The sequence below is a fragment of the Agelaius phoeniceus genome, chromosome 2, assembly GCF_051311805.1.
Source record: "Agelaius phoeniceus isolate bAgePho1 chromosome 2, bAgePho1.hap1, whole genome shotgun sequence".
Classification (NCBI taxonomy): domain Eukaryota; kingdom Metazoa; phylum Chordata; class Aves; order Passeriformes; family Icteridae; genus Agelaius; species Agelaius phoeniceus.
The window spans coordinates 102,999,052-103,010,571 of NC_135266.1; positions in this window are offsets into that span (position 1 = coordinate 102,999,052).

An 11,520-nucleotide genomic window follows, 5' to 3' on the forward strand; every position below is an offset into this window, starting at 1 on the left:
GGCCTGAAGCTGAGTTGGGAAAGGTTTGAGTTGGATATTAGAAAAAGGTTCTTCATCCAGAGAGTGGTTGAGCGCTGTAATAGGCTCCCCAGGAAAGTAGTCACAGCATCAAATCTGACAGAGCTCAAGAAGCATTTGGACAATGCTTTCAGGCACAGGGTGGGATTGTTGTGGTGTCCTACACAGGGCCAGGAACTGGATTTGATGATCCTGATGAGTCTCTTCCACCTCAGCTTATTCCATGATTCTATGAACCTACCCCACATCACATCCACTTGCCTTGCATCACACCAGCCTTCTCCACAGCACATCTACCTGCCCCATGTCACCCCAACCTGCCTCATAACACCCCAACCTGCCCAACAACAGATGAATCTGCCCCTCATTGTGCCAACCAGCCCCATATCAGACAAACCCTTCCCACAGCACATTGACCCATCCCATTCCATGCCAAGCCATCCCACATCAGGCCAACTCGCCTTACATCATACCAGCCATGATGCCTAGACACACCAAAGCCCAACGCACCTACCTCTATCCCATCCCATCCCACCCAGGCAACATCCATCCTCAACAGAGGAGACCGTGCCCACCTGGAACAGCACCATCCCCACGTTGGGTGCAGCTCTGGGAGCACCAGTCATGTGCCTGTGCCCATCCCTACCTAGTGTAGGTGGTTGTACCCAAGATGCCCATCCCCATGGCACTGACAGGCACCATCAGGACTGAGCCAAAACACCTGAGAACACCAGTCCTGCCATCCCTGCAGGGGCACTGGGAATGCCTGTCCCTAGTGCATTTCACAGCACTGGAAATGCTGCTCTGAAAGGGTTGAGTGTGCTGTGTGGTGCTGGGAAACCCCATCCTCTGCTCCTCCTCTCCTTCAGTCCTCCTGTCCTCAGCACCATGCACCTCCCACAGCATGGAGAGCATCCTGCTGGAAGCCCAGCAAGCCTTCATTCACCTGCAGTACTCCTTAGTTTGTAATATTCCATGCTGCAGTGAGGTGTTGTAACAATGTTGTCGTCAGCACTTATTTTGGTCACTTTGGCTCAAAAGTGAACTTGTTAAAAAGAGGAAGTAAAATAAAAACTGGAATGGAAAGTCAAATTTTCTGGAGTTTGATGGCCATCCTTGTAGCATTAAGTCATCTTCTATCCTGCTCCTTCCCTTGCAGCTGCTCACCATGGTCTGCTTTTCTCCAAAATGCTTCCTAGTTGAAATGGAGATGCTGAACTTTTCTTCTGGGTGATTCCCTGGTTTTATCCCATAGTAACACATCTATATGGACTTCTTTTCCCAAATTGTTTGATTCTACATGTAGGCATCAAATAGATTAGATACCTCAAGCTTAAGTTTTGGACATCGTTGAGCCTGGCATGTGTGAGTAGAGGATGTTGCTGTCTCTGATCAGGAAAATTAATTTAAAATAGGGGCTTTTTTTGGAAGATTTTCTGGGAAAAAGCATGTCTCCATTCTTTTTTTCCTTCTGCTAAAAAAAAACCCCTTCTATTTCAGTATTTTCTATAGCTAGTGTTCTATTTTCAAGCACCCAGACCCCTGAGACATGCTGAGATCAGGAAGTTCAAACACAGTCATTTTGGACCTGTTGTATCAGTTTGATTCACCTCCCGATTTCTCATTCAGTACAAGACACTCCTTCCTTTTAAGCATTCCATCTTCACCTTGGATGACTGAAACTTGATTTTTAGGATGAAATCTGTGGGATTTCTTTGCTCAAGGTGTGAAAAATGCATTTAGAATGACAAAATTACCTAAATATCAAGAAATTTTGAGAATGCTTTCTGCCTTTGAGACTCTTGATATATTTCCTCCAGAGAGCAAAACTAATTCTAGCTTAGACTTAGATAGAAAATCAAAGAATATCACGGCTGTAAGAATAGTTTTTCCTGAGATAAATCACTAAAAACAATTTATGGAAGCACTGTGAAGATGCCACTGCTTGTTTGCCCAAAATATAAAAAAACAAAACATCCTTTAAAAAAAAAGTCCATCCTCAGACGAAACATTGTGTTTCTGTGACTGATTTTCCCCCACTTCTTCACCTTCTCCTTCTATAAAAAGTATGTTATTAACATTATTCTCATCCTAAATCCAAAACACAATCACATACCAGCTACTAGAGAGAAAATTAACTCTATCCCAGAGAACACCAGGACACTAATTTACACAATGAAATTTGCTGAATTTTTAAGTCCATGTGTCATTACCATAGCAGGATTTTCCTACTTTTCTTCTTTTCCACAGGACCAGACTGTGCTGATAAAATAGTGATGTTTAGAAAAACCAAATTATTTAGTTAGCATAGCAGTTCACCTGCTGTGTATATGGAGATTGCATTTGCTGCTTGATGTAGACTGAGAGCTCTAACCCACAATTCAGGGACTAAAAAGTAAAATATTGCTCAGAGAAAAATTCAAATATTACCCCAAAACCCCTGTGGATATATTGCTGATTTTGTAGCTGTGGAACTCATACAGCTGCAAAGAAGTCCTGGCAGATTTCCAGCTCACACTAGCTCAAACTTTGGCCTTATTCTAAATTTCAGATTTATTGTTAGGTTTTGTTATGTCAGCGTGAAAAAGAACCATTTCCAGGGGCATTATAAAATGAGAAGTTTGTAGGGATAAGGTTTCAGATTTACATCTGATTTTCACGAGTTTTGAGAAGTTTAGTACTTGCCTTGTATAGTTCACCACAATGACCATTCAACATGGTGACAGCCATTTAAGAACCCAGATTGTTCCTGAATTATAGGGCTTACAACAATTCGTTCATTAATTAGGATTGTTGCATTGTTTTAAGCAGAGTATTTGCAAGTTTCAGCTGGAGAGTGGTTTCTTTTGCCCCTAATTATGAGCAGTCACTGGAGGCAGTAATGCTGGAGCAGTACTGCCCAACTCACCCATGTATATGGCATTACACAGGCCCCTGTGTAATTTACTGATGCCCTAGGAAACTGTCATATGAATCTTTTAACCAAATCAAAAGGTTGCCATTATCTGCCTGCATCATTCCTGCAGTGTGTTATCACAAAAGATGAAGCTCCTGCAGCTGCAGCAAGTACAGTGGACACGCCACTCAGGATGGGCAGATGGAGATGCACACAGTGCTCCCACATCCACCTGCCCATCCACCCAGCCTGAGTGCTGTGTCTGCTGTGCAGAGGGAAGGGATGGTGTCAAGAGAGATCTGGACAGGCTGGAGAAGTGGGTCTGTGTGAACCTTGTGAAGTTCAACCAGACCATGTCCAAGGTCCTGACGGCAATTGATGAAAGAGACGTGGACTCCATGGTTTGCACACATGAAGCCGTTCATTGATTCACAAAGCTGAGCTTATATACCTTTCTAGCAATTAGTAAAAACAGCACAACTATAACATTTATGTTACTAGGTAGCATTGCTTAATTCAGAGACTCCTACTAACTCGTGCAGGTATGTGTTATCTCATAGAGTTCTGCTTACCAAGTACACTGCTAACTTCTGCATTCCTTCTTCAAGGTTCTACTTTCTGTTGCCAAGGCTTGCAGCCCACAAAGGCTAACATATCCATTTCTGTCATGAGTTGGACAGTGCTCCCAGCTCGGCTTTCTAGCTGTATTCCTACAAGGCCCTGCACATGGGTCAGGGCAATCCAAGCACAAACACAGGCTGGGCAAAGAATGAACAGGGGAGAAGAATTTTAGAGTATTGATAGGTGAGAAGTTCAGCAGGATTGACCATGTGTGCTGAGAGCCCAGAAGCCCCCATGTACTGGACTGATCCCACAGCAAGGCCAGTAGGGGAAGGGGTTCTGCCCCTCTGTCCTGCTTATGTGAGACCCCCACCTGCAGAGCTGCCTCCAGCCCAACATCAGAAGGGCATGGAGCTGCTGGAGCAAGTTCAGAGGAGGCCACAGAGATGCTCTGAGGGCTGGAGCCCCTCTGCTCTGGAGACAGGCTGGGAGAGCTGGGGATATCCAGTCTAGAGAAGAGAAGGCTCCATGGAGACCTCAGAGCCCTTGTCAGTGCCTAAAGGAGCTGCAAGAGAGCTGGAGAGGGACTTTGAACAAGGGCCTGGAATGACAGAATAATCCTAGTGGGTCCTTTCCAGCTCAGAATATTCTGTGACTCTGCGGGTCTGTGACAAGGGGGAATGACCTCACATTGACAGAAGGCAAGGTTAAATTGGATATTTTAAATAAATTTTTCCCTGTGAATGGTGAGGCCCTGGCACAGGTTGCCCAGCGAAGCTGTGGCTGCCCCATCCCTGGAAGTGTTCTAAGCCCTGGATGGGGCTTAGAGCAACCTGGTATATAGAAAATGTCTTTGCACATGGCAGAGGGCTGGAACAAGATGAGCTTTAGGGTCCCTTTCAATCTAAGCCAGTCTGTGGTTCTGTGATCTTCAGTTTTCTTCAGATGAATTCAACAATCAAAAACATCACCAGATTACTGACTCTGTCTTGTGTTTACGTGTTGTCTAAACTCACACTGGCAGCTCCTCACTTTGGCATTATGGAATACCAGAAGGCATTTCTTCTGGACATTTTTTTTTTGGAAAGCAAAGCAAGAAGATAATCAAAATTGCTACTAACAAAATTTCAAAAAGCAATTTTAACAAAATCTGGTAAAGACTCCTGCAGAATTAAGTGTATTTTTGAGAAGGCTCTGGAAAAAGCTGTATGAAGTGCCAGTGAGGAATTGCCAGCAATTACACTGGAATATTTAATTGCCATTTCTGGAAGCACTACTTTATCAGTAGTCTTTTTGCACTGAAGTTGAGATACATGGACTCATGTTCTTCAAAATGACATACAGTGGACAGATACTACCTGCAAGTTATTACAGATAATATTTAATAGACTTCATTGCAAATTTTGGCAGGGTAGCACCTTTAGGAAGGGAAGAAATGACCTGTGGCTAATAATAATTCCTACTTCTGCCACAGATCAGGTCAGATATGCTTCTTATTGGGTATGAGGTCATTGCAAAATCTCTCCAGTGAGACAACATACTTCACTGATGGGTAGAAGCATTCCAAATGCAGAGCAAAATACTTGAAGTTTGTAAACTGTTTACACAGAAAAAAGGACAAATTCTGCACTGAATGGGTATTAAATAATGTATTTTACAGCCATAGATGTGGGGTTAAAAGAGTTTGTTTAGCTTTGCTTTGAGAGGGATCAATCTTAAGCAATAGTGACTAAAACAAGAGACTGGTTTTGTGGGCATTGAACTTTGCACCTGTTTGTGTCCAAGGTATTTCTTAGGATCTGTATTTCTTGTTGCAGCTGAATATGTTTGTTCCCTTCACAGAGGTTATTTTGAACTTATGTGAGACACTTGCAGATGCCTAAGGTGTTCTGGTGACCCCTATGCAATGTATCAGTAGCTCACAGTGAAAAGCACAGTAAAGGTCAGATCTTTTAATGTAGAGGCCCTTGGTTTTAAATTAATAGTAATACATATTCAATGCAATAAACTCCAAGGGGGACTGTATTACTTTGCAACTGGCCATTGTTTGCACTTTACCATCACCATCAGCTACATAAAAATGGAGGTACTAAAACTGATTAAATTAATTTACTGTAAGTTTCCCGAGTGTCCCATTATAGATAAACCCCACCTCAGACAGAGACACTTCATTGTGGTTTTGACACACCATCAAGCTGTTTAGGTCACCTTATGTGCACAGAGGACATCCACTTTCAGTAGAAGACATTTTCAAGTCAGCTCATAACCATTAGATGATTTCCACACAGGACACAGAAGAGGACTCCTTGTGCTTTGGAAGGCAAATGATGCTTAGAATATCTGTTACTCTCCTGGTGCTTAGAAGGGCTATTATTTGCATGGAAAAAAACTTTCTTCTCAGACTCAAACATGTATTTTAAATATATATTGTGAATGAGATAGGGAAAGCAGTGAAAGGACTGGAGCACAAGTGTGACAAGGAGCATCTGAGGGAGCTGGGGGGCTCAGCCTGCAGAAAAGGAGGCTCAGGTGGGCCCTTCTCCCTCTCTACAACTCCCTGACAGGAGGGTGGAGCCAGGTGGGAGTCAGGTTCTTCTCCCAGGGAACAAGGGACAGGACAAGAGGAAATTACCTCAAGTTGTGTGAGGGGAGGTGTAGGTTAGATATTGGGAAAATTTTTTCATGGAAATGGTCATCCAGCCCTGGAACAACTTGTCTAGGGCAGTGGTAGAGCCCACATCCATGGTGGGATTTAATGAATGTGTGCATGTGGATGTGGCACTTGGAGACATGAATTAGTGGTGGGCTGGGTAGTGCTGGGGGAATAGTTGGGCTCAATGGTCTCAATGTTTTAGAACTTAAATGATTCTGTAATTCTACGAAACGAAATATATTTTAAATGAGAAGTCAATTAAATGAAGGACAACAGCACATGGGGTCCATCACACCTGACCTCAAAGTGGTTGCTACTACTGGGGACCACATGAAAAGCCCAGGTCAATGAACCAGAAGATGCTTTCTGGTTTCAGTGGGTAGATCAAGGCCAAAGGCTAGTGGTTCACAACTGAGTAAGTGTCACAGCTGGTCTGTGGCTCAGCAATTAAATTCGGCTATAAGTAAGAAACCTAGCCCAATTCCATAAACTGGTCCCTCAGTGAGCAATGAGGGGATACATTTAAACCCAAACAGGGACTTCACCCAATCATGTTCCATCCTAAGCCACAGACATCACACTGGTCAAAGAGCTGGGTGGTGTTAAAACCAGACCAGTTGGTTTAGACCAAGGTGTTTCAAACCCCCTATATAAAGAGGATCTGAACAATAAAACTCGTTGTTCTTGCATGGACCTCAGAAAGTGTGTGTTGTCCCTGTCTCTGACCACTGACCCCACATAACAAAGAAGCACTGGGACTGCAAAAACTGTCTTCCAAACAAGATGCAAAATTCCTAAGCTCCCATGTAAGTACAGTCATGAAATCTCCTGGTACATTACCATAAGTTCCTGAAGGAAATTTATTCCTGAATTCTGCTTGAAATAAAGTCCCTCCCTTTACTGCACCTGCATTTTCATCTTGCAGAGGTGGTAATGTGATTTTATCACTTAATCTCATGTGTCATGGTTGTGCTTTCCACTCCAGAAGTGGTTGCATTTAATCCATGGGAAAAGTAAATCCTTCTTTGGAATATTTTAGAGACCTTTAAGGCCCTTTGAATGAAAAGTTTCTGCTGGATGAAAGCATTGATGAAAGCTAAATATACATAAGAAGAGAAAAAATCAATATACCCATTCAATTGGAGCCTACTGGCTGTTAACCTCCCCAGGACAGTATTTGCACCAAAACTTTGTACTTTCATTGGCTATAAGCATCTCCCAGACAATATAAGGCCATTATACCAAACCACCAAAACTTTCTTATCTTTGATACTTGTAAGGTTTCATCTGTAGGTCATAATATCCTGACTGACTCTTTGATGATTAAACCCTTACATCTATTTAAAAAGAATTTGGGGTATCCAGACCTTCTGATATGACAAAGAAAGAAGAATGGATGGGTTCTCTGGTTGCTGATGCTATAGAGCCTATTTGCATAAAAGTACAGAATCACAGAATCATTCAGGTTAGAAAAGACCTCTCAGATCATCAAGCTCATCCGTTCCAAAGATCTCACACAATGGCAGTATGACATTTTGGCACAGAGGCTAAGATTGGCTCAGTCAAATGTGGCAGGAGGGTGCTCTTGTCTGCACTGTGCTGCCTTGATCAAAGCACAGCAGAAAGCACAGTGCAAAGCCAAAAACTATTGGGGGGAAAAGCTCCCAATGTGATTAGCTAGAAGTGTGGATCAGATCTAAGAGGAATCAGGGAACCAGTAAATAATCAGACCATGGATGGAGTTCAGATTCCCACCAGGCTTACATTATGGTCTTTTACAACCTGTTAAAACATCTTCACTCCACAAACCCCATCTGAGAGGAAAAAAAGATAACCACAAAGCAAAATAGAGAAATCCCTACATTAGCATTTTTTCCTGCCCTTTCAGCTGCCTAATGTGGTCCCTTGAATCCCTGGCATTAGCAGGCAAGAATATAACTATTTTTGTGATAGTATGGATTTTTCTTTATATGGAAAAACTTCAATTATCTCAGCTGTTGCCAAACAGAACCATTTTCAAGGGGATCATTTTACAGCACGAAGCTTTGAGAATGTGCACTGTAGAAAAATAATTTGTTATTCCTTGTGGTACTGCTGCTTGGGCTAAATTGACAAGAAGTTCATTTAGAGGGTAATGCATCCATTTCTGGTCTCTGCCTCCTCAAAGGAAGGCTGTTCTAGTCTGGGTGAGTGATTTCTTAGCATTGCTACTTGGCGTTTCCCCAAAATGCTTAGCGGGTTTCTTACATTATCATGGAGTTACTGACAGGCACCTTATGGGGGCAGCACGTCCTCTCTGTTTGTTTTTTTCAACCTCCCTTCATTAGACCCAGGTCTGCTTCCACATTGAATCAAAAAAAAAAAAAAAAAAAGAAAAAAAAAGCTGTGTACACACTACAAACAGCATTATTCTGCTTATGCTATGCTAATTGATGAGGGCCTCAAAGCAAGCTGGTGATATCCCACCCTTATGGCTGGTGCTGTAGGAAATAATGCTGCCCTGCTTCACAGAGAGGGAAAAAACAGCTGAGCAAACCCACAGAATCGGAAGATTGGGAAAGCCCCCTAAGACCATTGAGTCCAACCATTCCATACTGAGCCCACTACGAACCCGTGTCCCCAAATACCACATCTACACTTCTGCTAAATCCCTCCATGGATGGAGACTCTGCCACTGCCCTTGGCAGCCTGTTCTAATGCCTGACTGCCCATTCAGTGAAGAATTTTTCCCTAATATACTGTGTAAACCGTCCCTGGTGCAACTTAAGGCCATTTCCTCTTGTCCTGTCCCTTGTCCCCTGGGAGCAGAGCCCAGCTTCACCTCACTTCACTCTCCTGTCAGGGAGTTGTAGAGAGTGACAAATTCTCCCCCAGGTTTCCTTTCCTCCACATTGAGCCCCACCAGCTCCCTCAGCCACTTCTGGCACTCCAGCCCCTTCCCCAGCTGCATTCCCTTCTGTGGACATACTTCTGTCCCCCAATGTCCTTTTTGTCATGAAGGGCTCAAAACTGAACCCAAGATTCATGTAACCTGCTCAGGATGCCCCTGGCTGGCAGTCAAGGAAGAGATAAATCACTGCAGGTGGCCTGCATCCAGCTGCCATGCCTTTTCCATAAACTGAGTCATGTACCCTTTTGCTCTGTTTGCCAGAGGGAGAGCTCTGATTTGAGGCAAAGAGGACAAAATAGGACAGTAACTATGTATAAACACATGAGGAACAACTGGTGAAAGTGGAAAGTCCCCTCTTCCAGCCTGTAATGAGGGACAGATTTATCAGGATTCTTGCAGGTATAATGAGGAATGTTAGGAGGACAGGGAGATCTTAAAGAACCAGAGAAGTACAAATGTACTTCATATACCAAGCTAAACAATAGCAGAGGAAGGGGAAGTTGCTGAGCTAAAGGCAAGGCAGGTCCACAGGAAAGCGAAGATGCTCATTTCTCAACAGAGATTGTAAGAACAACTTTATCAGGGCTGCTCTATAGTGGACAGCAGCCTATCTCAGCCAAGGGAAGCGACCTAGATAAGCAAGAGCATAGCAATTCCATCCTGACACAGTCCCAGCAGCACACAGCATAGTCATAGAACCAAAGAATCACAGAACTGTCATGGCTGAAAAAGTCCTCTCTAAGATCATTGAGTCCAACCATTAACCTGGCACTGCCACCACTAACCCACTGTCCACAAGTCACATCCACAAACTTTTAGAACACTTCTGGGGATCATGATTCTACCACTTCCCCGGGTAGCCTGTTCAAGGCTTATCACTACAAAGTTGGAGGTAATAATTTTAACTCCTATTAGTGCTTAAGCTCATAGAAGCACAGAATGGTTTGAATTGGAAACGACCTTAAAGATCATCCAGTTCCACACACCTACCATGGGAGAGACACCTTCCACTAGACTGAGTTGCTCCAAGACCCATCCAGCCTTACCTTGATCCCTTCCAGGCATGGGGCAGCCACAGCTTCTGTGGGCAACCTGTGCCACTGTTTCAGAGTGAAGAACTTCTTCCTAAAAACCTTCCTAAAAACCCTTCTAACCCTGCCCTTCTGTCACTGTGAAGCCATTGCCCCTTGTCCTAGTCCTCCATACCTTCGCCCAAAGTCCTTCTACAACTCTTGGGAGCCCCTTTATTCACTGGCAAGGCTCTAAGATCTCCCTGAAGCCTTCTCTTTCCCAGGCTGAACATCCTCAGCTTTCCCAGTCTGTCTGCAGAGACAGGCTCCAGCCCCCAGAGCCTCTGTGTGGTCTCCTCTGGACTTGCCAGGTCTGTGTCTTTGTGGGGACTCCAGAGCTGAAGGCAGCAGCGCAGGTGGGGCCTCACAAGCAAAGGGACCGGGTCACCTCCCTTGAGCTCCTGCCACACTGCAAGATCAGCCCAAGATGCATTTTGCCTTGTGCACACTACTGTATGAGACAACATGGGTATGAGCTGAGATCAGACAAAAATTCCTCTTTCATAGACTGGTAATAGGAGAAGAACAATGTTCAGTGTCAATCTCTTGTTACACTCTTAGCACAGCCAAGAATTCAGCAGAGCTGGTCCAACTTTGCAGCATAGAAAATCACAGGATATTCATTAGTATATCCCTTTTTGCAATGGAGCCTTGACTGAAATAACTCTCTCCCTCCTCTGTTTTAGGGGGATTTTCAGTCTGCAGCTATGCTTTGATCTAAAACTTGATAATCAAAAACACTGCTTGGAAAAAGCTCTGCAAGAACTGACCCCCTCTAGTTTATGGAATCCTCCAAGGTGGATTCCAGTGACATGTCACAAGTAGCTATAAAGAGCTTTTCTTGTTACTCATTTCCAGAGAAGTCACTGGAAACACAACCTTCATGTCAGCTAGCAGAACACAGAGATACAAATCAATCCTACTAGGGGTGAGGAAAAGGGGAAGCAAGCAACACATCAGGTTTATCTTCCTGAGCAGGAGACTAAAATTCCATTGGCCACACCTGAAAAGGGCAAAGAGTAAGTTTGGCTTTCACCTTGGAGAACAGCACTGTTAGGCTGTGAAAGTCAGCCAGCACTGATTGATCACTTCCATGGTTCACAGGCCAGACCCAGCCCAAAAACAACAGGTTAAAACCTCCCTTGTTACTACAAGAGCCCACATGAACTTTTCAGCACTGTGAGCTATTTCTGCAGCACTTTGCACCTCCAGTAGTAGAAGTCTGGGGGCTCTGACAGGAATAATCACAGAGTGGTTTGATTTGGAAGTGACCTTAAAGCTCATCTCATTCCAACTCCCCTGCCATGGGGCAGGGACACCTTCCACTAAACCAGGATGCTGGCCTGGAACACTTCCAAGGATGAGGCAGCAAGAGCTTCTTTGGGCAGCCCGTGCCAGGGTCTCACCACCCTCACTAGGAAGAATTTCTTCC